The sequence below is a fragment of the Macaca thibetana genome, chromosome 7 (genome assembly GCF_024542745.1).
Source record: "Macaca thibetana thibetana isolate TM-01 chromosome 7, ASM2454274v1, whole genome shotgun sequence".
Taxonomy (NCBI): domain Eukaryota; kingdom Metazoa; phylum Chordata; class Mammalia; order Primates; family Cercopithecidae; genus Macaca; species Macaca thibetana.
The window spans coordinates 14142727-14169806 of NC_065584.1; the positions used below are offsets into that span (position 1 = coordinate 14142727).

A 27080-nucleotide genomic window follows, 5' to 3' on the forward strand; every position below is an offset into this window, starting at 1 on the left:
GTTCAGAACTTATTTTCCTTTCATGGGCTAGTTTTGAATCTTGAATATAACAGGAAAGTTTCCACTACCTCCTCTTCCTACTACTCATAGGAAGAACAATTTGTATCATAAGAACTACTTGTATCACTTTCCTCTAGAATCCCCCAATTCCACCACCATCCATTTTGGGGTATGGAGCTGGTCTGGCTGAAAGCTTAAGAATGGAATAAGGATGGGATCATATCTTCAAGGACAGAGTGAGATCAAAGAATACCCATTCCAAGAGTCAGAAGGCCAAACAGAGAGCCCCACTCTACGGAACTAACTGTGTGAGAAGCCAGGCATGGCCTCAAGGTTATAGGATGATACGTGCCCCTCTCTCACCCTGACCAGCTCAGAGAACACTCAGAGCAGAGGCATATAAATATTTTTCATTTTCTGAGTCAGTCTTGACTGAGATTAGAGCTATGTACCTCTAGGTGCTGGAAAGTGAAACACCCTTCATAGAGGAAAATCTCTAAGAAGGACGTTTGGGGAAAAATAATCTTAGGAGGAACGGTAGAAAAAATACAGGGCTTAGCACAGCTAACATTGGCCCTATTCTATTCAGAATGAGTTAGATTCCCTTCCTCTATTGGATTAGAGCCACAGAGAAGAGGCCCTGAGGGTAGAAGGTATCCAGGCTACCCCACTGGCAGACACTCATCATCTACCTTCAATAGTCACCATCTGTCCCCTTCTACTCTTTCTCTCTTTTTTTCTTGCTTAAGTATTTAAAGCATATCCTATACATCACATTATTTAACTTATCAATATTTTCATATAATTTCTCACTAATAAAGACATTAAGAATATAATGACATACTATTATCACAACAATAACAAATAAATCCTTTAATATCGGAAGCCAAACAAGATTTGAGGGGTATTTTCCAAATTCCATATGCTCCCTTCCCTCATTCACAGATTAGCAACTATTACCTGCACTCACCAGTCTCCTAAGGAAAACCACACAAACTCTGAGAATATGGGCTTTGGGGTTTCTTAGTTTCCATTTCCAGCCACATGTTCCAACTTTTCCAAGTATTTCATCATTCACCTCATCATACATCTGTAATTTTCTGCAGCTCCTACAAGAGTCACCTCAACCCTACTCCTTGCCTCATCTCAACAATGAGAGCTTTTCACACACACAAACACACACACAATCCATTTTACTGATGGGAAAAACAAAACAAAGCAGAGGGACCAAGAGTCTAAGTCCAGGGTTTATTTGAATTCTGGCTTTCTATTTACTATGAGAATGTGGACAAAGTCATGAACTTCTCTGAGTCTCAATTTCCTAATTTATAAAATGGGGGTAATTATATCTATCTCACAGAGTTGCTATAAGGACTTTCAAATATTGCATATATAAACTACCTAGCACAATGACTAGCACATAGTAGATAATAAATTACTACTATAATTAGCCATTACAGGTGAGTTTCTCTTCTTCCCCTTTCCCAGTTCAATACTCTGTCCCTTAAAATGGTGTAACCTATGGAGTAAAGAAGACAGAAGACATACTAGTGATCTTGTGTCATCAATAAAATCAAGAATAGCCCCCTACACACACACACATAGACACACGCGCACATGCGAGGTGCACACACACACACTCTACTGCTGCATGTGGTACTAAAATTTATTCTATATTCAGAGATTTATCTTGTAAAGAACAAAAGACAAATGCAGCTAATAAAAAAGATATATTCAGAAATGGAGATGTGGGAAGAACAAGGCGACAATGCACTGTTTGACAACTGTAGCACACAAGCAGAGTTCTTTGCAAATCCTTGATCAAAGAAAGATCTTCTCTTTTGAGGAAAGTCATCTTCTTTAACTGAAAGCAAAACCTCATAAAAGACACAAATGAAGGGTTGTGGAAGAGGATACACAGGTAGAGAGGCTGAACAGTCCCAAGGATGTCAAATGTCACAAATGGCATTGTTAAACTCTTCCAAATATTTGCATACTTACATACATAGTCTTCAGCCAGTTTTGGTTTCAGGTAGCAAATTTACCTGGCACTTTCAGCAGACAGGGGAAGTCAGCAAAGAACATTCCTGTTCTTTGGCAAGTGACTCCAACACTATCATCATTAGCATCATCAACATCATCATCATCATCATCCATTACATTTGTATGGCCATTTACATTTTTCAAAGTACTCCACATACATTATTTAATTAAATTTTTTCAGCATTTAACATGTGAAAAGCAAAATGTCCAGCCTAGGGAATTTTAGACATTAGCAACAAGTTAAGCAGCAAAAGTGAAAGGAAAGATACCAGTGTTCTTATTCATTCATCAGATAGTGATTAATGAAGCACTTCAATATATCAACATAAATAAGACAAAATCCTTACCTCTAGAAGGTCACAATAATCACAATAATAATTCTAAATTCTGAGTGTTTACTATATGCTGGTAAACATAAAAATAGTTGTGTTGCTATTATTTCCACATTACCAATGAAAAAACTGAGGCTGAGAGAGGTTAAGTAACTTGCCCAAGATCATGTAGGAGGTAAATGAGAGAGCCATTTCCTGATATGTCACCTATAAAGAGAAACATTTGAACTAGCTGTGACCCCCACTGCACATTTTAGTACACTATGTATACACACACACACATCCGTACATACATACATAAAACCATCTAGTTAGCTTTCATATATGAATTAGTAAGACCTAACACCTGTCAATGGAAAAAAGTCTAGGCCAGATGTGATGGCTCATGCCTGTAATCCCAGCACTTTGGGAGGCTGAGGCAGGTGAATGACTTGACCTCAGGAGTTCAAGACTAGCCTGGGCAACATAAGTGAGACCCCATTTCAACAAAATAAAAATTTTTTAATAACCAAGTGTCATGGTGATACCTGTAGTCCCAGCTACTTGGGCGACTGAGGTGGGAGAGTGGCTTGAGCCCAGAAGATTGAGGCTGTGAGCCTTGATGGCACCACTGCACACCAGCTTGGGTGACAGAGTGAGACCCTGACTCAAAAAAAAAAAAAAGATTTAAAAAGTCTAAACATGGAACTGCTTCCCGGGTCCCAGTGATGGGACACTTGCAATAAAGAAAAGGGAAAAAAATGTATTCCCCTCAAACAATCTATTCCGCCTCAAAAAAGGAGGTTTCTATTCCAGTTTCTAATGCACTATTGGTCAAGAGAGCTTGTACTAGAAACTTTGAAAGTCAGATTCATTTCATGATGTGATGAAGAAACTGATACAGCCAGTGAATTTTCTTCAAGTTGAATGTTGGATATGTAATAATTTGACACAGAACATGGAAATCTATTCTATTTTGATGCAACTGGGTTAGGTTATAAAGACTTGTTTTTCAAAGTTTACTGAGCAGCTTCCTCAGATCAAGATTTTGAAATTAGAGAATCTGAGGCCAAATTTTAAGTACTTCCTACCCCACTGGAAGAGTGACTCACAAGCTTGCACTTTCTAATTGATGAGATAAGACATCTGAATACTGTGCTTATTTTACTTGAAACTGCAAGGGGAGGGAGAGAAACAAGAGCATTACTGATCTTTTCAAGAAAGTATAAATTCAGACATATGGATTTAGCAAATGAAAGCTAGAAAATTATTTAATCTCTCATTACTAAATTTCACTGAGCTCTCTATTTAAAAAATCATACGTTTTTGAAGAACTGAGGAATTATTTGGTGAAAATTAAATAATTTTAGGGATATACGAAGGCTGATGATTATGAATCATTCTTTAAGTTTCTACAACTAAGTGCAATACTCAAGACGTATCTGAAGTATTAACCACCTATCCAATGTGGCTCAATTTCAAAACAAAATGATTGCACTGAAAATAAATTCTACTCCCTAAGAAGACACAGATAGCCCAGAATTGCCTAAACAAGAAGATGCATCGTAGCCAGCACTGTCCTTAAATGTCTGGCTATGTGGAAAACCTCTGGGAATTATTTGGGATCCACTTTCCTGTGGAAGCGCGATTCTCTTCCATGACAGTGCGAAAATTCAAGTTGCCATTCGTGATCAACCTGGAGTCAAAATTCAGATGTACTTTGATTCAGAACATACTACACAATTCAGAAGAATCATTCAGCCCATCACACAGCAAAATTTTTACTTGAACAAAATTGAACCACAATTAAATATAAAATTACAACTCTCTAAAGACTGTTTTTAAGACACTTAAAACTATAATAGTATTGTTATAGTGTTTCCCATGTGCCAGGCACTGTTCTATCCTTTTAACTCTCTAAGCCTCACAACAATTCTGTGAGGTAGGTGCTCTTTTATTTCCCTGCTCTTATTTCTTTACTGATGAGAAAACTGAGAAAATTGTTATCAATTTAAAAAATTCGGCCAGGCGCAGTGGCTCACTCCTATAATCCCAGCGCTTTGGGAGGCCGAGGTGGGTGGGTCATCCTGAGGTCAGGGGTCAAGACCAGCCTGGCCAACGTGGTGAAACCCCATCTCTACTAAAAATACAAAAATTAGCTGGGCATGGTGGTGAGCACCTGTAATCCCAGTTACTCTGGAGGTTAAGGAAGGAGAATCGCTTGAACCTGGGAGGCGGAGGTTGCTGTGAGCCGAGATCACGCCATTGCACTCCAGCCCTCCAGCCTGGGTGACGAGAGCGAAACTCCATCTCAAAAAAAAAAAAAAAAAATCATGCAGTCCAGGTATAATCTGTTCTTTCACACATTCAGTAAATGTTCATTGTAGTTAACTATGTGCCAGTTGCTGGGGATGTAACAGTGCACAAGACAGCCACAGTCCCTGATGTCATGCAGCATATGAGAATGTGTGAAAAATGAGCGAAAAGACAGTAAATATTTTTTAAAGGTCTATAAAAATATTACAAGAGACTCAAATACAGACTAAAGAAGCGGCTGGGAAATGCCTTCTTGACACAGGATAGTCCGGGAAGACCTTTCAGAAGAGATAATATTTAAGTAAGACATGAAGGATGAGAAGATGCTAGGCATGGAAAAGTAAGAGAAAGGTTCTGGGTCAGGACTGCAAAGTGAAGACAATCATCTAAATCATACACAACCAAAATGTCACCAAATTACAGTAAAAGCATTTTTCAAAGACAAGAAGAAAAGGAGACAAGGCAAGAAAACACAAAGCGAGATCATTTTTGGAAGCTTGCAAGCCAATAGAGAAGTAGCAGTTGACTTGGAAGAGACCAGACAAAGTCAAATCCCAGGCCAGCAGCAGTGCTAAGAACCAACTGATTCCAAAGCCAAGAACCAACTAGTGTGCATTTCAGGCTTCTCAAAAGGCACAGAAATGGCAGCAACAGATAGCTTTGGAACAAGAAGTAAGGGGCAGAAGAGGGTGCTAAAAAAATGAAGGGGATTGGCTGAAAACTGTTTAAGAGCAATGAGAACCCTAAATTTTCTCCCCTACTTCACATACCTGACAGAGCACCTTTCCTCGACTCAGAAAATCTCAAGTTCATTGCCAGAAGAGAGACACATCAGAGGATCTCCGGAATGGCAGAGACCAAACAGAATGGAAAGCCAGGATAATCTACCTAACCAAGGGGATTTGCTGGCTATACGAAGTGTAAATGCTAAATGCAGAGCACAACCAAACCCTGCCCTCCAACCCCTGGCAGCTAGACCCTTACCCTTCAGGCTGGAGACTAGAAGCCTCTTTTTATCCTCCTTCCTTCTGTGAATCTGACTAAGTCAAAGAGGAAAGGTCTGAGGACAGTGACAACAGGGGTGCCCCCAGTAAATGGCCCTCTAACCTGCCCAGGTCAGCTTCTTAGTTTCAGCCTTTAATTGTGAGTAGACAGGGAAGGATGGCCAACAATCTAAAGAAAGCCTCTAACTGTAAGACCAGAAGGAGAGAAAATCAACTTGGAGAGAAAGAGTCTGTAGGGAAGAAGAAAACCTTATCTTAAAAAAACAAAAAAACAAAAAAAAAAAACCTGTTACTAATATCAGAAAGATAAGATACTCTACCTATGAATGAATGCTGTTGTGTTGTTAGAAAAACAACATACAGTGAAGAAAAAAAGTTTTTGTAGATCAAAAACATAATCCCAGAAATAATCAATAGAAGGTTTAGAAGACACAATTGAGAAAATTTCCCCAAAGTACAGCAATAGACAAAATAAAAGAGAAATGACAAATACAGGATAGCCAATATCAGAATATAAGGAGTTTCAGAAAAAGGCAATAGCAAAACCAAAAGAGTTAAAACTATTAACAAAATTAGTTAAGAACTTTTTAGATAAAGGTGGATTAAAAGAGCCCACCACAATGAGTAAAAATAGACACAGCAATGCACATTGTTATGAAATGTCAGAAGCTAGGGACAAAGAAAAGACTACATTCTTCTAGAGAATTTTTTAATTTTTTATATTACTTAAGAAAGATCAAGAATCAAAATGGCTTTCAAATTCTCCAAAGCAACACTGGAAACAAGATAAGGATGAAGTTATGCCTTCAAAACTCTGAAAAACAACGTTCCCAAAGTAGAATTCTACATTCAGGCAAACTACAAATCAAAAATAAAGGCATATTTAGACATTCATAGATGCATTGTTTCTCCTGGGAGAAGAAAACACCCAGTTGTGTATCAGGCATAGAGGGCAATCAGTCAAGGTCAGAGCAATGCAGTTCAAGAGACAAATTCCTGAAAGTTGCCATCACCAAGAACCCCAGACCATGCTTTTAACCCAATGCAGAATGCCTCGGCAAGCGTGGCCCAGATATTTGTTCTTGAGCCAATAAAGTTCCTACTTTCCTTCACAGTGGCCTCAAACAGCTAAGGACACTCGTTTTACCCCCACAGAAAGTGTCTGCTTTGACCTGCTTCTAAGAGCTAGAGGCAGGTCATGTTGAGCTTAAGCAGAAAACATAGAGTAACCCACTCCCTGACCACATTTCTGGTCAGAGGCCCCCTGGCCTACACGACAGAACCCCCAAAGCCTCAACCGGGAGGAACCCCTTCTTTCCCAGGACTCACTTCTGACTTTGCTCAGTGTCCTCCCAAAGAGGAGCTCTCAAGGAAGGTGAATTTAGATTGTGGCCCAGACACAGTTTAGCACATCTTCATGATATGAAAGAGAGCATACAATTATGTATACACTTTCAAAAGTAATAATAACGTACACCCATTTACCCACCACCAGATGAAAAGATAGAACATTTCCTATATCTTATCTGTACCTACCGCTGATTTAATCCCCCCTCACACACCGTAGATATAAGTCCCTTTCTAATGTTTTCATTTATCATTCCCTTGCTTTTCAGTTTCATCCCCTGATGATGTATTATCCAAACATTAAATTATCTAATTCAAAAAACTGAAGGGCAAGCATGATCCCAGTGGCATAAGAAAAACACAATATGCATATTGTCATTGTTGAGAAGGCTCCCATATTTACAAGTTGGTTTTTTTCTTTTTTTTTTAAGAGACAAAGTCTTGTTCTGTTGCCCAGGCTGGAGTGCAGTAGTGCAGTCACTGCTCACTGCAACCTCAAACTCCTGGCCTCAAGCGATCCTCTGGCTTCATCTTCCCAAGTAGCTGGGATTAAAGGCACGCACCATCACGGCTGTGCCCTGTATTCATGACTTTTGATAATCATTTCTTTATTAAAGAATAAAGAGCTGCTGTGACTTCATTTTGATCCAGAAACAGACAGTAGATGAATAGCCACAAGCCTGGTTCTAAAGGCAGCAGCCATTTATTTAAGAAACGGATCTAAAAACCAGAGACTAGAGTTTAAGCACTCAAAAATAATCAGCTTAAATATGGTAAAAGAGGAGGATTCTGCAAAGAGGACGGTGGTAGCAGCATAGTTTTTGAGTCAACCCGGGGCCCTCTGTTAAAAACAGACAGATCAGTGAGGATAACAAAACCAAAGACCCACTGACAATCTCTGCAACAAAATTAGGAGACAAAGTATCACCGTGGACTAAATATGAAAGGACGGGGACAGACTGCTGATAGCCACACAGCCATGTGGCTTCAGCATCCATGCAGGAAGACACGAAAGGAAGGCAGTCGGGTCTCTGATGGTCTTCAGAACAGAACTCTCAAGTCATCAATAGCTACTCACTGGAAGCTGGGGCCCAGTCTGAAAGCAGGAGTCAAAGCAAAGAGGGAGTTCCTCCAGTGATAAGATCTGAAAGTGATGGAGCAGATTCTAAAAATGAACAAACCAAAAACTACTTTCCTGAAGCAAGTGAGGGAATTCCCCAAGGAAAAAAAACCCTAAACTCTGGATCCCCAAACTCTGACATCTCTGACTGACCCCTGAACCACTCAAGTGCAAAATAGACCCAAATCAGCCCAGCTAAAGACACAAGATCTGAACAAAGTAAGGAACTGCTGCATGAGAACAGAGTTTGCAATTCAATCCCAGTCAGGAAAACTACCCATAAAACAAAGGAAACAACACCTCATCAGTGGGAAATAGTAGAGCCCAAAGTCTCCAAAACTTAACATTCATAATATCCGGGATACAACTCAAAATGACCCAGAATAAGAAGAACCAAGAAAATAAAACACATTCCCACAAGAAAAGTCAGTATATTCTGATCCTGAAAGGAAATAGATGCTGGAACTAACAGACAAGGAGTTTAATGAATTGCTAAAACTATCTTCAATTAAGTAAAACAAAACATGTTTTCAATGCATGAAACTCTCATCAGAGAAATGGGAAGTCTCAGCAGAAATAAAAAAAAATCATAGAAGAAGAACAAGATGGAAATTCTAGAACTGAAAAACAATTTCAGAAATTAAAAAAATTAACCGAATGAGCTTACAGCCATTAGAAACAGACATGACAGAGGAAAGAATACATGAACTTGAAAACAGAGCAGTAGGAAGTATCCAAGGTGAAGAACAGAGGAGAGAAACGATTAAAAAAAAAAAAAAAAAAAGAAGCGAGCCTCTGAGGTTGGTTAGGTAGCATCAAACAGTAAGAGGTACATATGTGTGATGGGAATACCAAAAGGAGAGGACAAAAAGAATGGGGCTGAGAAAATATTTGAGAAATAATGGCCAAAGAGTCCTCAGATTTGGTAACAGGCAGAAATTTTTAGACGTGAAATGACAAACACCAAGCAGAATGAACACTCAGAGGCCCAGGCCAATAGAAGCCCAGATGACACTCAGACTGCTGAAAGTCAAAGATAAAGAGCAGATCTTCAAACCAGCAAGAGAAAAACAATAATTTACATACATTTTATGGATATATGATAAGTAATGGCTGAATTCACCTCTGAAACCAAGAAGGCCAGAGGGAATAACATTTTTAAAGTACTCAAAGGAAAATGTCAAAGCGAAATCCTGTATTCAGCAAAAATATTATTCAATAATATAAAAGCAAAATAAAGACTTTTTCAGACAAAAGAAATCTAAAACATTTGGTCACAAGTAGAGCTGCACTACAAAATACGTGAAGGAAAGTTTTTCAGGCTAAAGAAAATAAATTTCAGATAGAAACTGGAGCCCTCAGGAAAAAAAAACAAAGAACACCAGAAATGGTAAATATCTTGATAAATGCCAAAGACTATACTTTCTTTTTCCTGTTAATTTCTTTATTAACCATGTAATTTTAAAATTAAAGTTACAGCATTGTCTTGTGGGGTTTATAACATATGTAGATGCATTACATAAAATAAGTATAAAATAAAGAGGGATATGGGCCTATAAAGTTGCAAGATTTCTATATTTTAAATGAGGTAGTACATTATTAACTGTGAAAAATTAAGGATGTACAAATAATTGCTCAGTCAACCAGTATTTTAAAAATGCAAAAAAGAATATTTAAAAAGGCAGTAGGAAAACTTTAAAGGGTGAAAGGAAATGAATGGGAAACATAAACCAGATAAACAGTATGTGAAGGTAGTCCGGAGTAGCAATATTAATATCAGATAAAATAGATTTCAAAGCAAAATATATTAACAAGAATTAAAAAGACATTTCATAAAAATAAAAGAGGTATTCAACAGGAAAACATAGCAATCATAAAAGTGTATGAACCCAGTAACACAGCTTCCAAACACATGAAGCAAAAATGACAGATTTAAAGGGAAAAGGAATTCCATAATCTAAAGACTGCAATATGCTTTAACAGCAACTATTAGAAAAACTAGACAAAAATCAGCCAATGCATAGAAGATTTCAACACATCACCCAACAATTTAAAAATACATTTTGTTTTCAATTGGCACATAGAATGTTTACCAGTACAGACTATGTTTGAGGTCATAAAACAAGTCTTAATAAATGTCAAAAGATTGAAAGCATACAGAATATATTCTCTAACAAAAATAGAATTGTTAGAAATCAAAAACAAGATAACCAGGAAAATCCCAAATATTTGGAAATTAAACAACACACTTCTAGGCCAGGCACGGTGGCTCACATCTGTAATCCCAGAACTTTGGGAGGCCAAGGCAGGCGGATCATCTGAGGTCAGGGGTTTGAGACCAGACTGGCCAACGTGATGAATCCCCGTCTCTACTGAAAATGCAAACTAGCCAAGCATGGTGGCACATGTCTGTAATCCCAGCTATTCGGGAGGCTGAGGCAAGAGAATCGCTTGAACCTGGGAGGTGCAGGTTGCAGTGAGCTGAGATCGTGCCACTGCACTCCACTGTGGGCAACAGAGCAAAACTCCATCTCCCTACCCCGATCCCCCTCAAAAAACCACACACACTTCTAAAGAAAGAAACTTTGGGTCAAAGTAAAAAATTGCAAGATAAATTAGAGAATATTTTGAACTGAATAATGAAAATACAAAACTGGTAGAATGCGCCTAAAGCAGGACTTACGAAGAAATGCACGGCTTTCAAGTGCCTATATTAGAAAAGAAGAAAGACTTCAAATTAATAATATAGTTTTCACTTTCAGAAGCTAGAAAAAGAAGAGCAAATTAAAACCCAAACAAACCAAAGGAAGGAAATGGTATAAATAATTATGTACAAAAATCAATAAAATAGGAAACAGAGAAACAATAGAGAAAATCATTGAAACAAAAAGTTGGTTCATCAATAAAATTTATAAACCTCTAACCAAACAGGTCAAGAAAAAAAGAGACATAAATTGCCAATATCAGAAATAAAAGAGGAACATAGCAACAAATTCTATAGATACAAAAAGAATTATAAGGGATTATTATAAATAACTTTATACCAGTAAATGGCAACTAGACAAATCTGTCAAATGGACAAAATGGACAAATTCCTTAAAAGACACAAATAACCATAACTGACTTAAGAAGAATTTAAAGCAAACAAAAATTGTGAAATCTTCATCACTTGAAGAAACTGAATTTAAAATATGAAACCTTCCCACAAAAAAAGGAACCTCCAGGCTCTGATGGCTTCAATGGTGAATTTATCAAAAAATCAAGGAATCGTTATCAATTCTACACAAACCTTTTCAGAAAATGTAGAAAAGGAAACACTTCCCAACTCATTTCATGAAGCCAATTTTATCCTGATTTCAAAACCAGACAAAGATATCACAAGAAAACTACAGACCAGTGTATCCCACGAAAACACAGATACAAAACTCCCTAACTAAATATTAGAAAACTGAATCCAACAATATTTTTAGAAGAATACATTACGACCAAATAGGGTGTAATTCAGGAATAAAGGAATGCAAGTTTGGTCTAACATTCTGAAAGGCTCAAGGCTTTCCACCTAAGGTCAAGAACAAGGCAAGAACACTCACTCACATCGCTTTCATTTAGCATTGTTCTGAAGGTCCTAGCCAGTGCAATCAGCAATAAAAAGAAATAAAAGGCATACAGATTGGAAAGGCAGATGTAAAATTATCTTTATTCACAAATGGCATAACAATGCATACTGAAAACCTTAAATTATACATAATTTTTTTCTTTTTTTAAACTACTCACCAAATACGTGAGTGTCGCAGGGGTACAGGATATAAGACCAACATGAAAAAGCTATTGTATTTATCTATACTAACAACAAATAATTAGGAAATAAAACTTGAAAAAACAAATCCACTCACAAAAATACTTAGGAATACATTTAATGAAAAGATGTGACAACTACCAAATATTGCAAAAGAGAATTAAACAAGACATAAATAAGTTTAGATATATGTCATTCCAAGGAATGATAAGAAAGTAATCCTCTCCAAATGGATCTATAGACCAAAATCCAAATAAGCTTCCTTTGAAGCAAATTACAAGTTGATTTAAAAATTTACATGGAAAGTAAAGGACTTAAAATATTTGAAATAATTTTGAAAAATAAGAACAAAGTTGGAAGACTGATAGTACTAAAGATCATATGCCACTGACATAAGAATAGATGAAAAACAAAATAGAGTCCAGAGACAGACCCACACATATATGAGTGATTGACTGTCAACAAAGGTACCAGGATAATCCAATAGAGATAAGATACAATTGGATATTGTATATGGAAATAATGAACCTCAAACTTTACCTCACATTATACATAAAAATTAACTCAAAAATGTTTATAAACCTAAATGTTAGAGATAAAACCATTAAACTTCTAGAAGAAAATACTGAAGAAAATTTTTGTGACATTGGTTTAGGCAAAGATTCCTTAAACAAGATACCAAAAGTGCAAATGCTAAAAGAAAAAAAAATTGAAAATGGGTTGTATAATTTAAGTCTTGCTTCTCGAAAGTCATTGTTAAGAAAACACAAAGGTAAACCACAGATTGGAAGGAAAATGTTTCAAAGCAACAAACTTGTATTTGGAATATATAAAGAACTCTTAAAACTCAATAAAAAGACCCAAAAACTCCAATAAAAATAGACCAAAGATTGGAACAGAAATTTCCCAAAAGAAGATATACAAATAGTCAACTGGCACATAAAAAAAAGTTCAACATCACTAATCCTCAGAGAAATGCTCATTAAAACCATAAGATACCACTGCACACCAACTAGAAAGACTAAAGTTAAATAGACTGTGAATACCAAGTGTTGGTGAAAATGCAGATCAACTGAAACTCTGTCCAGCATTGCCGGTGGGAACATAAAACGTTACAGCTACTTTGCAAAATAGTATAGGAATACCTTATAAAGGTAAACATTCATCAACCATATTATCAAGCAATTCCATTCCTAGGTATTCAACCTAGAGAAAAAAAAAAACATATGTCCACATGAAATCAGGTATGCAAATATTCATAATGGCCCAAAACTGAAAACAACCCAAATTTCTATCAACGGGTGAATGGATAAACAAATTGTAATATACAAATGCCATGGACTATATAGAGCAATAAAAACAAAATATTAATTAACCCAACATGAGTGACTCTCCAAAACATTATGCTAAATAAAAGAAGTCAGACAGAAAGCCGGGTGTGGTGGCTCACACCTGTAATCCCAGCACTTTAGGAGGCCGAGGCAAGTGGATCACGAGGTCAGGAGTTTGAGACCAGCCTGCCCAACATGGTGAAACCCTGTCTCTACCAAAAATACAAAAAATTAGCCAGGTATGGTGGTGTGCACCTGTAATCCCAAGCACTGGGGAGGCTGAGGCAGGAGAATCGCTTGAACCTAAGAGGCAGAGGTTGCAGCAAGCCAAGATTGTGCCATTGCACTCCAGCCTGGGCGACAGAGCAAGACTCCGTCTCGAGAAAAAAAAAAAAAGTAAGAAAAGACTATGCACTGAATGATTCCATTTACATGAAATTCTATAAAAGGCAACACTAATAACAAAAAGGAAAGCAATGTCCTCCTGGAAAGGGGAGTTGAAGGAAGGGATCAAGAGCAAAGGATACAAGGAATCTTTCTAAGATAAAGATAAGGGTATTTATTTATTTATTTATTTATTTAGAGACTGAGTCCCATTCTGTTGCCCAGGCTGGAGTGCAGTGGCGCGATCTCAGCTCCCTGCAACCTTGGCTTCCTAGGCTCAAGCGATTCTCCTGCCTCAACCTGCCGAGTAGCTGGGACTACTGGTGTGCGCCACCACGCCCGGCTAATTTTTATATTTTCAGTAGAGACAGGGTTTTGCCATGTTGGCCAGGCTGATCTCAGCCTCCTTACCTAAAGTGATCTGCCCACCTCAGCCTCCCAAAGTGCTGGGATTACAGGCATGCCCCACTATGCCCAGCTAATTTTTGTATTTTTACTAGAGATGGGGTTTATGTTGGCCAGGCTGGTCTCAAACTCCTGACTTAAAGTGATCCACTCACCTTGGCCTCCCAAAGTGCTGGGATTACAGACAGAAGGCACCATGTCTGGCCAGGATATGGGTCTTTATCTTTATGGTGGCAGTGGTTACATGACTGTATATTCTTAGCAAAATTCATCAATTTGTGCTTTGCAAATTGGTGAATTTTATTATTTATCACTATTTCCACATAAACAAAAAGAGGACAAAATGACACGTATCTTACTATGTATGTATTTGGGCATGTCTACATTAGAAGACATGGTGATAGTAGTCAAATGCTTGTACTTACCTATAATGAATAAGCTGAATTTATGCAAAATAAGATAATATTCAACTGAATGTTACTGACTTTTTATTTAAATTTAACATTTCAAAATAAGGGCTAAATAAATATATAGTTCTATATACATGCAGAATCACCACGAATAGGCTAGTTTACATGTAGACTAATAAAGGTATATTATATGGGTAATTCTGAAAAAATCTAAAAGAAATAAAGGAAGAGATTTTTAAAGCATACAATAGAAAATGATCCATACAGAAGATAAGTAAAAAATACCCAACACACATATGATAGGGATTGCAAGGGACAATGCCAAACAATGGAACAAAACAAGCATTAAAACTATATCTTCAGAAACCGTATTTCCTAAAATAAAAAAAAAAAATCTTGAAATTATTGAAAGGACATACTGCAATCATTTCAGCACGACCCAACAATGAATCATATTGTAGTTAAGGCTACTTAAAAGGAGATTTTTTTAAAAAGACTAAGCCACTAAGAAAACAAGATTGTCACTGGACTTTTCACCAATTCTTAATGCCAAAAAAAATGAGGTGACAAATTTAAAATACTCAAGTTGGCGAAATATAAGTCAAAGATTTTATATCCACCCAAGCTGACCTCTAAGTACAAAGTTGCAAACTATTATAAACTTGCCAAAACTCAGGCAGTGATTGATTCTGTAAGTCCTTCCTAAAGGATCTATTAGAAATGGAGATTAGGACAACGAAAAAGATTGAAAGACAGCAGTATAAGAATGAGTGATGAGTATTAAATATAAATTTACCTGCAAAACAAAGCTAAACCACGATTATAGGAAACAAAATATAGTAGCTATAGGCCGGGCGCAGTGGCTCACCGACTGTAATACCGGCACTTTGGAAGGCCAAGGCAGGCTGATCATGAGGTCAGGAGATAGAGACCATCCTGGCTAATACGGTGAAACCTGTCTCTACTAAAAATACAAAAAATTAGCCAGTCATGGTGGCGGGCACCTGTAGTCCCAGCTACTTGGGAGGCTGAGGCGGGAGAATGGCGTGAACCCGGGAGGCGGAGCTTGCAGTGAGCCAAGATCGCGCCACTGCACTCCAGCCTGGGCGACAGAGCGAGATTCCATCTCAAAAAAATAAAAAATTTAAAAAAAAGAAAGAAAATATAGTAGCTATAATACAATTATCAAAAATCAGGGGGCATGGAGGGCATACGGATATGATTGTCTAATAGGTATTAATTGTAAACAAAATGACACTATTGTATATCAGATACCAGGTCAGAAGGAGGGGGGACAGAAGAGGTTACAAGGTAATTGCAATATTATTCAATGTAGGGAACTAGTTAGTCCAAAAACGAGTGGACTAGCAGTATTATGTAGAAGTCTTAGTATAAAGTTAACCAATAGAAAACAATGAGCAAATAAAACCCATTGCATAATGAAAGAGTTTAGATATAAAATACATAAAAAAACAATATGATAGAACTGAGGCCAAACATATTAATCATATCAATAGATGTAAATGGGCTTAACTCACCTATTAAAAGAAAAGGATTTTCAGATTGGCTAATAAAGCAAAATCCAACACTATGCAGAATACAAGAGACACACCTAAAACAAAGAGATTCAAAAGAGTTAAAAATAAAAGGATGGCGATATATCAGGCAAACACAAATAAAAAGAAAATGGGGTCATAATCGTAATATCTGACAAGGTGGAATTTAGACCAAAAAGCATTAAAATAGATAAAGAAGTGGCTTTTATAATGTTTAAGGCTACCATTCACAATGAAGATACTAGTTATTAGTATTTATGCACCCAGTAACACAGTAATAACTTCGATTAAGCAGCAACTAACAGAAGATGCAAGGGGAAATAGATAGAAACACACTAATAATAGGAGACTTTAACATACCTCTCACAATCCAAGATCAAGTGGACTAAAAATTAATAAAAGTTATAAAAGACCTAGACAACATTAATAAGGTAGATCTCATAGATATAATATACATCAAACTCATATTATTGTATCAATAATAATAGAGATTACAACTTATTTTTAAATACATATGTGGTATTCACAAAAACTAACTAAATCTTATGACACAGCAGAAACCTCAATGCGCTAAAGAACAGAAATAATGTAAATAGTATCTTCAGACCATAAGGCAATAAAATTAGAAATCAACAACAAAACAGAAAAACAAAAATGCCCTTCCACATGGAAATGTATACACTTTTAAACCACTCTTAGGTCAAAGGCAAATATACAAAATTCAATTGCAGAATTTCTTGAAAATAGTTATAATAAAGCCTGACATTACCAGAATCTGTAGGCTATAACTAAAGGAGGTGTCAAAGAAAAATATATTGCATGAAATGCCTATACCAATAAAAATTAAAAAAAAAAAAATTAACAGCTAACTCAAAAAGCTAGAGGAATACCAAAACAAAGAAATCAAGGAAAAAATAATCAGAAATTAATAATAAAAACTGAAATTAATTTAGAAATGCCAAAAACTAGAATTAATCAATCAATAAATAAAAATAACTAGTTTCTTGAAAAAGAAATCAACAAAATAGACAAACCACTAACTAACCAAATTTTTTAAAGGGGGCAGGGGAGAAAGCACAAATACACAACATTAAATACAGTCATCCCTCAGTATACACCAGGGATTGGTTCCTGGACCACCCCCACCCCTAACCTCCTGCAGGTACCAAAATCCTTGGATGTTCAAGTCCTTTTTATAAAATTATATAGTATTTGCATATAACCTATGCACATCCTTCTGTATACTTTCAATCATCTCTAGTTTATAATACTGAATACAAAGTAATGCTACAGGAATAGTTGTCATACTCTATTCTTTTTTATTGTACTATTTTTGCTGCTTTTATTTCCCAAATATTTTTGATCTACTGTTGGTTGAATCCATGGATGCAAAAACCCCCAAATGCAGAGGGCCGACTGTATGCATTAGAAATGACAAGCAGAACATAAACATCAAAACAGAGGAATTTTTAAAATTTCTAAAATAGTCATTTGCATAATTCTATGCAAACAAATTTGAAAACGTATATGAAATGCATAAATTTTTAAAGAAATAAAACTTACCAAAATTGACCGCAGTAGAAACAGAAAGTCTAAATAGAACAAGTGTCATAGAACAAATAGAGAAAGAAGTTAAAGAGTTCCACTACAAAAAAAGCACAGGCCAGATAGTTTTACAGGGGAACTCTAAAAAACTTTTAAAGATCAGATAACACCAATTGCTATTATATTATTCCAAAGATATAGAAAGGGAAGCAAAATTTCCAGGCTCACTTTATGTAGTGAGTATCATATTGTTTCCAGGTCCTGACTAAAATTACTTCCCACTCTACCCCCCAGAAAAACACCTATGAACCAATCTAACTTATTAATATCAATGCAAAGATTCTTAAAATATGATGAAATTCAACCCAGCATATTAATAAAGTTAAGAGAGGAAGCAATATGGTCTCCACAGATGCAGAAAATAAACTTGACTCAACACCCATTTGGTTAAAAAAAAAGTAACAAAATAAGAATTGATAGATACTGCCTAGTATATTTACCTCAGCCCAAAAGAATATCTTACTTAAAAGAGAAATACAAGAAGTTTTCCTACTAAAGTAAAACACAAGCCAAGAATACCCACTCTCTTTGCTATATTTCACACTGTATCAGAGATACTCACCAATGCCATCAGAAAACAAGAAAGCAATTACAGGTATAAAAATTGAGTAGAAAAGAAAGGACAAAACTATTTTCTATTTGCAGAGCATATAATTGTATATCTTGAAAACCCAAAAGAATAGATGGAAAAATGACTACAAAAAAAATTAATTGAGTAAAATAAAGTTATAAAGTCAGCATACAAAAACTCAATAGCCTTCATGTATTCAAAATTTTAAAATGAAGAAATGATACATCTCAATTATGATGGCAAAAAAATGATGAAAGAAAATACTAAGCAAGAGCTCTATACGAAATTCCAAAATCTATATGAGAAAAAAACACCCCAAGAAAGGCACAGACTTGAACAAATGGAAAGACATACCATGTTCTTAGAAAGAGTAAGATTCAATATCAGAAAGATGTCAATTCTCCTTAAAGTAAGTTATTCTATAAAAGTAATGTGATACTCACAAAAATACTATCAGGCTTTTTCCTGGAGTTACTCAACTTGTTTCTAAAATTATTTTGGAAGAATGAAAAAGATCTAACGCAATGACGGTTATATGAAAAAAAAAAAGAATGAAAAAGAAAGCCAATGAAACTTGCTTAAAACATTATTTTTAAGAACAGTGGAGAGTGGAGATTCTTAGAAAATTCTCCACAAAAATTTTAGCCTCCAGTAAAAATAAAGAGTAATAATGATCACAGGAGCAATTGTTGGCTCCCTATGAATAAGTCATCCCAAGTTCATTTCAACTTCCTATTTTTTTAGGAATCTAGACAGGGCATCAAAGAAAAGCTGTAGAGAGTATGTACATCTCAGCAAAGTAGGATGCACTTGGAGACTCAACTGTAAGCTCCTCTAGAGCCTAGCACAGTGCCTGATACATTGTGGACACCCAATAAATATTTATTGAGTGAATAGACAAGTTGATGAAATATATAGATTGAATGGTACCATGATAGATTTATACCTAGTGAAACTGTCATATTTAAAATATATTGATTAGTGGCTTAAAGCTGACTTGAGAAAACATATTTAATGGCATGACACTCACAGGGCTTTTGTGCTTCTTTCTTTTTGTCAACATTTTTATTTTGGATACTTCATATAGGAATGCATATTGTTTTGGTAGTTGATACAAAATCAGTGGAAGAATGGCTAATATGTTGGATTATAGAATCAGACATAACAGTGAAATAACATTAATAAGACAAAATGCAATAAGGTTTGTAGTGGTTTCAATTGTATCCCCCAAAAGATATGTTCGGGTCTTAATCCTGGTACTGTGACTGTGACCTCATTTGGAAATAGGGTCTTTGCAGATATAATCAGGTTAAGATAAGGTCATACTGGATTAAGGTAGGCTCTAAATCAAATGTTGTGTGTTTACAAGAGGAAGGAGAGAGAACTTTGGATACAGAGACACAGGCTATGTAAAGATGGAGGCAGAGATTGGCATGATGCTTCTACAACCAAGGAATGCCAAAGATTGCCAGAAACCCCCAGAAGCTGGGAGACAAGGAAGGGAGATTCTTCCCTATAGCCTGCAGAGAGAGCACAGCCCTGCCAACACTTTCATTTCAGACTTCTGGCTTCCAGAACTGTAAGAGAATAATCTTCTATTGTTTTACACCACTTAGTCTGTGCTAATTTGTTACAGCAGCTCTAGGAAACTAATACAGCATTAAACAAATCCCTAAGACTTTCAGCTGCACAGATAGAGGATGAAGGAAAACAGGCTTAGCAGTTATTCCTATAGAAAAGATCTTGCAGTTTTAGCAAGCCAGTAGCTTGATATTATTATACAAAGAGCTAAGGGAATATTTGTAGTTTGAAATATAGATTCCCATACTCTGCACTACTGAGGGACATATGAACATATGAGACATTCAGTCCTTTTACAAGTGTCAACTGTTTTGTTTTTTTTTTTGAGACAGGGTTTTACTCTGTTGTCCAGGCTAGGATGCAGTGGTGCAATCACAGCTCACTGCAGCCTCGACCTCCTGGCTCAGGTGATTCTGCTACCTACACCTCCCGAGTAGTTGGGACCACAGGCACGTGCCACCACACCGAGCTATTTTTTTGAATTCTTTTGTAGAGACGGGGTGTTGCCCAGGTTGGTCTCCAATTCCTGGGCTTCAGTGACCTGCCTGCCTCAGCCTCCCCAAGGGCTGGGATTACAGGCATGAGCCACCACACCCAGCCAGTGTCACCTTTTAAGGAGGACCTAAAGAGGACCTGGAATGAATTTTTAAATGATGATGTAGAAATAATCTGGAATAGTCATGTTATCATTAAACATTTTGAGCAACTACTCTACATACATTTTAATAGCTAGGAAGAACTCACTCTATTCTCAAAGAGGTGGAGCTCTAATATGGGTCAAAGGTGGTGGGAAGATACTGAAGAGTTTTAAAGAGAAGAAGGACATGATTGTCTCTGTATTTTACATAGATCATTCAGGCAGCTACATGAGGATAGACTTGATGGTGACAAAAGCAGACACAGGGAGGTAAATTAATAGGCTGTTATAATACAGAGATGATAAGTCCCGTAATCAGGATGAATAAACAGTAAGTGTTCACTAAAAATATTAGCATGATAAGCAAAAGACTGGCATGACCCCTGCACAAGGATGACAAACAAATCTGTGAAAAATTCTGTATAAAAAAATAAAAAGAAGAAATAGGAATTAAGGTACTTGAGGAACATCGAAGAAATAAAACCAAGGTATAATAACACATCTCTCAAAGCTGTTATGAAAATGAATTAAGCTAATATATACCAAAGTACCCAGTACATAATAGGCACAAGCAATAAATATCTAAACTCTCTTTCCTGGAGAGCTTAAGATTCAAGCACATATAATCCTGATGTGCTAAACTGTTTATGAGTTATTATCTATTTCTACTTCTGAGGCAAGTTCATTTATTCTTAAAATAAAATTACATATACATAAATGTCTATGTATATACATGTGCATTTGTGCATGTATATATACATAAACATATATGTATACACACACATACCCATTTAATTTTATTCTGTTGGAAGACCAAGACCCTGAGACCAATGAAAATGAAAGATACCCTGAAATGCTGAACACCACTCCAGTTTTAATCCCACATCAAATATCAAATGAGACTCACATGATAAGCTATATGCTGTTGGTAACATTGGTCTTGAAAAGTCCAGAAGGAGAGAAAAACAAGACACAAATAGAATAAATGGACTGAAAGAAGCTAAAAGTTCTAAACGAAATTGTTGAGCTTTTCATGTTACAGGAAAGAAGAGTATTGATAAGAATATATTTTTTGCTTAATGTACTTTTTGATACAGGAAATATTTCATTTCTAAGCCTATATATATGTTCATTTATGCAGAGCTATCCATATCTTTTCAAAATGGAAGAAACAAATGCATATGAATTTCCAACATAATAATACTGCAAAACAAGAATCCCAACTTAAAGCTTATTTATCGGTTGAGTAATCAATACATAAAACTTGAACAGGATCCAAGTAAAACTACAGTCTGAAGAGGCCCTGACTTTAGATAGATCGCCACTTTATCTTAAAACAAACAAACAAACAAACAAAAAAACAGCTGGCTGTGTGCTAAAACTGCCTACCACTTTAAGAATCATAACTATTATTTTGAATATAGTCAAAGGAAAATTTAGCTAATCGGACAGAACCAAAACCACAATGAATGTTCAAGAAACATGTAACTTGTTATATAAATACTGTAACATTTGATTTAGCAAATATATTTTAAGTACTTTTGACAACTGTAATTTTATTTACCTGTAAATCCATTTGAAGAGTATGCATTTTGTGCAATTTTCACATTGCATAGAATGCAGAACTTCATATTAACAAAAATGTAAAATCTTTAAATTAATGATATCCAAACACTTGGTTATGTAATCCTTCCTTATAAAAGACATTTCATCCACCCTCGGTCATTTTTACTTTTTCAAGAAATGATTTTTGTGCAAACACTATGCAATGGACAAGGGATTGCACACTGGAAACACAGAGGAACATAATACAATCTACACACAAAGTAAATTAAGGCAACTAACAAGAAAACTAATTGAAATATAGTGTGAGCACACGAATAGGGCATACAGGGAGAAAGTGGCAATCAGGCAGGGTTTCAAAGCTAAGTATTGAGCAATAAGTAGGTATTAGACAGGCCAAGACGATGGTGAGGAAGAAAGCATTTAAGGCAAAAACAACATGATGCATTGGAGGAACTGAAAAAATAGTTCATTGTAGCTGGATCAAAGAGGTAAAGCAGAGATTGTTGATGAGCTAGAATCAACAAGGCTTGGGAATGTGTTGAATAGTTATGGCAGAGAGTAAAAAGTTCAGGAAGACTCCGATTTTTTGACTTGGGTAAATGAGCAAGGTGGTGTCATTCACTGAAATGACTGATCTAAAAAGAAGCACAAGTTTGGAACAAAGGACAATGAATTTGGGTTTGTGGTATGTATAAGATGCTTGAGTAGAAATAGAGGGCTGTAGTTCCAGAAACATCTGTGGACTAGAAAATTGTATGTGGGAGGCATCCTCGTAGATGATACCATGCAAGTGAATGTGGTCAAGAGTCTGTAGGATTTCAAAAAAGAGAGAGAGAGCGGGGGGACTAATGGCAGAGTCCTGTGTGAAGCTAAGTTTTAAAAAGCAGGAAGAAGACAGCCCTTAGAAAAAATCTGGGTGGGAACAGCCAGAAAAGAAAGAAGAAAAGGAGAGTTTAAATCAGGAATGCAGCAACTAGTGTCAAATGATACAAAGAAGTCATGTAAGACAACAGCTAAAAGCTATTGTTCTTTTTGCAACCACAAAAATGGTTATAATAGGTACATTCTAATTTTTGCATATATGAATAAAACTGTAATAGAGTTTCCTCTATGAGAAGTTTACGATATTATTGTGCAAAGATTTCTAAATGACTGCAATTGCAATGCTATTGAAAGGAGAAGTAGTTTTCTATTTCAGTGATGTTACCATATATGTGCAAAAAATAAGGAAAACTATCTATTGAGTTCTCCAAGCATGGCCCTTACATATACATGGGAGAGGGGCAAGTTCAACTTCAAGTCATAGTGCTAAAAAGCTACACTCTTAAAATTGTTTGTCTCTGATGTAATCAAAAATATTTTTGGTTACTGGGAGGCTAGATCCAAACTTCACAATTACCTCCATTTTGGCAGCAAGCATAAGGTTTTATATTTGATGATGATGATGATGATGATGATAATTGCTTACATTTATTAAGTCCTTATTATGTGCCAGGATTCTCTGCTAAGCACTGTTCATGAATCACCTCATTTAATCTTCACAACTGTAACTATCCCCATTTGGTAGAGGATATAGTCAGGGCTTAGAGATACTAACTTGTCCAAGGTCACAGAGTTTACAGGGAGCGAAGCCAGGATTCAAACCCAGGCAGCAGTCTGATTCCAGAACCCCAACTCTGAATGTCTGCTGGTATCAAAAGCAGAGCTTCTTTTGAAAGAGCACACCCAAGGTACTACCGATTGGTCAATTTTGATTCTTAGAAGACAAAAAAAGTTTGGGGTGGAGGGAGTGGGACCCCTCTTTAGAATTCCAAACGCATTTCATTTTTATCATTCCAAATTCTACATCAGCTATGCAAACATTTTCACTACAGTGAACTTTGTAAGAAAAAGAAGCATGTGGAGAAAAAAAAATTAACTCTTCTGCAATCACCTGAGAAAGTGCCAGGAAGCTTTCACCTCCTGTTTTGAGACTCTGCAGATAGCACAGGAAACAGACTGAATATTTTTTTAAAGGCTCCAAACTATATCTTTGCTAAAACTAGCTTCTTCTTCTTCTTCTTTTCTTTTTTTTTTTCTTTTTAGACGGAGTTTCACCCTGGTAGCCCAGGCTGGAGTGCAATAGCAGGATCTCTACTCACCACAACCTCCACCTCCCGGGTTCAAGCGATTCTCCTGCCTCAGCCTCACAAGTAGCTGGGATTACAGACATGTGCCATCATGCCCAGCTAATTTTGTATTTTTAGTACAGATGGGGTTTCTCCATGTTGGTCAGACTGGTCTCGAACTCCTGACCTCAGGTGATCCACCTGCCTTGGCCTCCCAAAGTGCTGGGATTACAGGTGTGAGCCACTAGCTTCTCTTTCATCACTATTACTTATCTCATAAAAGAAAATGCCACTACATAAAATAGAAATCATTTTTCATATCTCTGTGATACATTACTTTTCAAAGGTAAATCAAGTAATCTGGTTTGGGTTGAAATGCAAGTATGGGTTGAAATGCAAGTACTTTCTCTTGCTGGTCCAACAAAACTATGTCTGCTTGTCAAACCAGTGAAACCTTTATCTGCATCAAGAAGCTCCAAGAAGAAGAGTAATAGAAATAATATTTTGACATTATATTAAGCCTAATTCTCCCTCCTCAGTCCTTAGGAAAGTAGTAGTGTGCACACTCCTGAATGCAGAGGAAAAACAAGCTCTCCCATTCTCTCCTTATCCAGTAGTCTTCACACTCAGTAGAAGAAAAAAAAATACCCTGACCTTTCCTTCTCTTGCTGCTTACACCTAGCTAAACTTCTACCGAGTCTGAGGATAAAATGCTGCCATTCTTTTTATAAAAAGTATTTGTCCTTCATGAACATCAACTATGCAGATGCAGCCTATTATGTTTTTTTTCAGTTACATAACGTACACTAAAATGCCAATCCACTCGTGTTATTGCATATTTACAGAAAAAGAAAAGAGATTCCTAAATTACCTTCATTCTAAATACAGATACCTAAAAACATCCATGGCATCCTTATCCTTTCCGCATCCTACTCCCATTTACCTCCGTTGCCCTACAAAATCCTTAAGACTAAAGCAAAGATAGCTCCTACTACAATTCCTTACTTTAAAGATGGAAACTCTAAGGCACAAAACTATTAAGTTAATTGCCCAGTGTCTCACAATTAATCAGAAGGACATACAAAGCTCAAGTCCACATGTTCTAGCTCCAGATATGGTGTCCTTTTCATCCTCTACAGATGGAAAAAAAATCTGTTTCACAAACACGTCTAAAATAGCTACTTAATCCATTAATTGCACTACACAATCAAGTCCATACCTAGATTTTATTCATTGCCCAGGAAAGAGACAAGACAAAGCATCCAGTCCATTTCAAAATATAACAAGGAAAACACAGGAAGAGGACAGTAATACTCACTGGCTTTAGCCTGAAATTACTTACGTAATATGTAACTACACAATCAAATGACAGGTGGTGTTTTTTCCTTTAGAAACCATACTATAATAAAACCATTTGGCTTTATTATAATATCAGGATGTGATATTCTCAAGTGGGAAGTTCTACATGGACTCAAACTATGTTACCATTCCTCAAAACAGAATGCACCCAATTTTTTTCAAAAACCTCTGTAAAAGCAAAACTTAATTTTGAGTGTAGATTTAACTTTCGGAAACATGCAAAAAAAAAATCACAAGAGAGCCTCCTAACTATTTAGAGGAGATGGACTATTTAAAAGTGGGCAATGGTTGTCATTATTATAGCCATCATTTATTGAGTACATTCTATGTGCTAGGCTCACTACTAAGCCTTTTATATGTATTCTCTCATTCCCCACAACAACCCCGTCAGCATGATTAGCCCAGGTTTACAGATGAGGAAATAAAGTTCAGAGAGGTCAATTATCTTGCCCAAGGTCAAACAGTAGCAAAAGTAAGATTCAAACTCAGATCTTCCAGATTCTAAAAAACATAAAGAAATACAAGCACTGGATGGTAGGTGGACATGCACAATTTCTAATGAACCATCAATCTGAGAATTCTATGAGCCTTCAGTTTATTCAATTTATCTGGTGAATAAATGACATACTGCATTTTATCATATATAAGATATTGCCCTCAAATAATGAGACTACTGTTTTATGTGTCTCAAAAAAATGACTTTAATAGCCATTCCAAAGAAGAATTACAAAGACTTGGCCGGGAGCGGTGGCTCAAGCCTGCAATCTCAGCACTTTGGGAGGCCGAGACGGGTGGATCACGAGGTCAGGAGATCGAGACCATCCTGGCTAACATGGTGAAACCCCGTCTCTACTAAAAAATACAAAAAACCAGCCGGGCGAGGTGGTGGGCGCCTGTAGTCCCAGCTACTTGGGAGGCTGAGGCAGGAGAATGGCGTAAACCCGGGAGGCGGAGCTTGCAGTGAGCTGAGATCCGGCCACTGCACTCCAGCCTGGGGGACAGAGCGAGACTCCGTCTCAAAAAAAAAAAAAAAAGAATTACAAAGACCTTTAAGTAGTGACAGCATTATCCATATAATGTGTACTGACTGCTTTGGAAGAAAGGAGTCATCTAGGTGAATGAATAAGTTCTGGTATATTGTTAAAAATTCAAACTAATTGCTTAATAAAAACATCTTTTATTTACAATCTGAAGTTTAAGCTCCTGAATCCCTCAAGCCCTCAAGTGCACTCAAAAAAAGCCTTCACATTGATCAACCTACCAAGCACACACCGAAGGCCTACTAGTGCGCACCGCAATAAGACAGACTATGGGGACCATATTAGAAACTTACTCCATCCACAAGGAGTTAGCAGGTTGCTTCCAACCACGCACACAGTCAGTCATTACTGGGACAACCAAAATCCTCCGGTGCTATGTGCTATAGTTTGTGTGGGCTGCCCTACAAAGGAAGCCTGCTTGTTGGAACAATAATTAGATCAATTAGGTCATTTTCCCAAAGCTCCTTTCACTTTCTTGTAAGCACTGCAAGGTTGTGGTTGGTTTTGGCATTGGTGTTGGCATTAGTGAGTTAATTTTCCTCTTACTGAATCCCGAATTCTGCCTGGCTCCCTGCTCCCTCCCCCTTCTC

At 36.7% G+C, this 27080-nt stretch overlaps 2 protein-coding genes across 6 annotated transcripts in view; one reads left to right on the forward strand and one right to left on the reverse strand.

The window, feature by feature from the left end:
- The window catches only part of LGMN (legumain), a 1022235-nt gene that overhangs the window by 263149 nt on the left and 732006 nt on the right, over positions 1–27080 (forward strand). The window lies entirely within an intron of this gene.
- UNC79 (unc-79 homolog, NALCN channel complex subunit) overlaps positions 1–27080 on the reverse strand; it is a 277488-nt gene that overhangs the window by 249619 nt on the left and 789 nt on the right. The window contains exon 1 of one of the 5 annotated variants that reach the window (XM_050798996.1): positions 16006–16154. The exons of the other annotated variants lie outside the window; for them this stretch is intronic. The gene's annotated coding sequence lies outside the window, so the exon portion shown is untranslated. Of the gene's footprint in view, positions 1–16005; positions 16155–27080 lie in introns of those variants that run through there. 5 annotated transcript variants of the gene reach the window in all.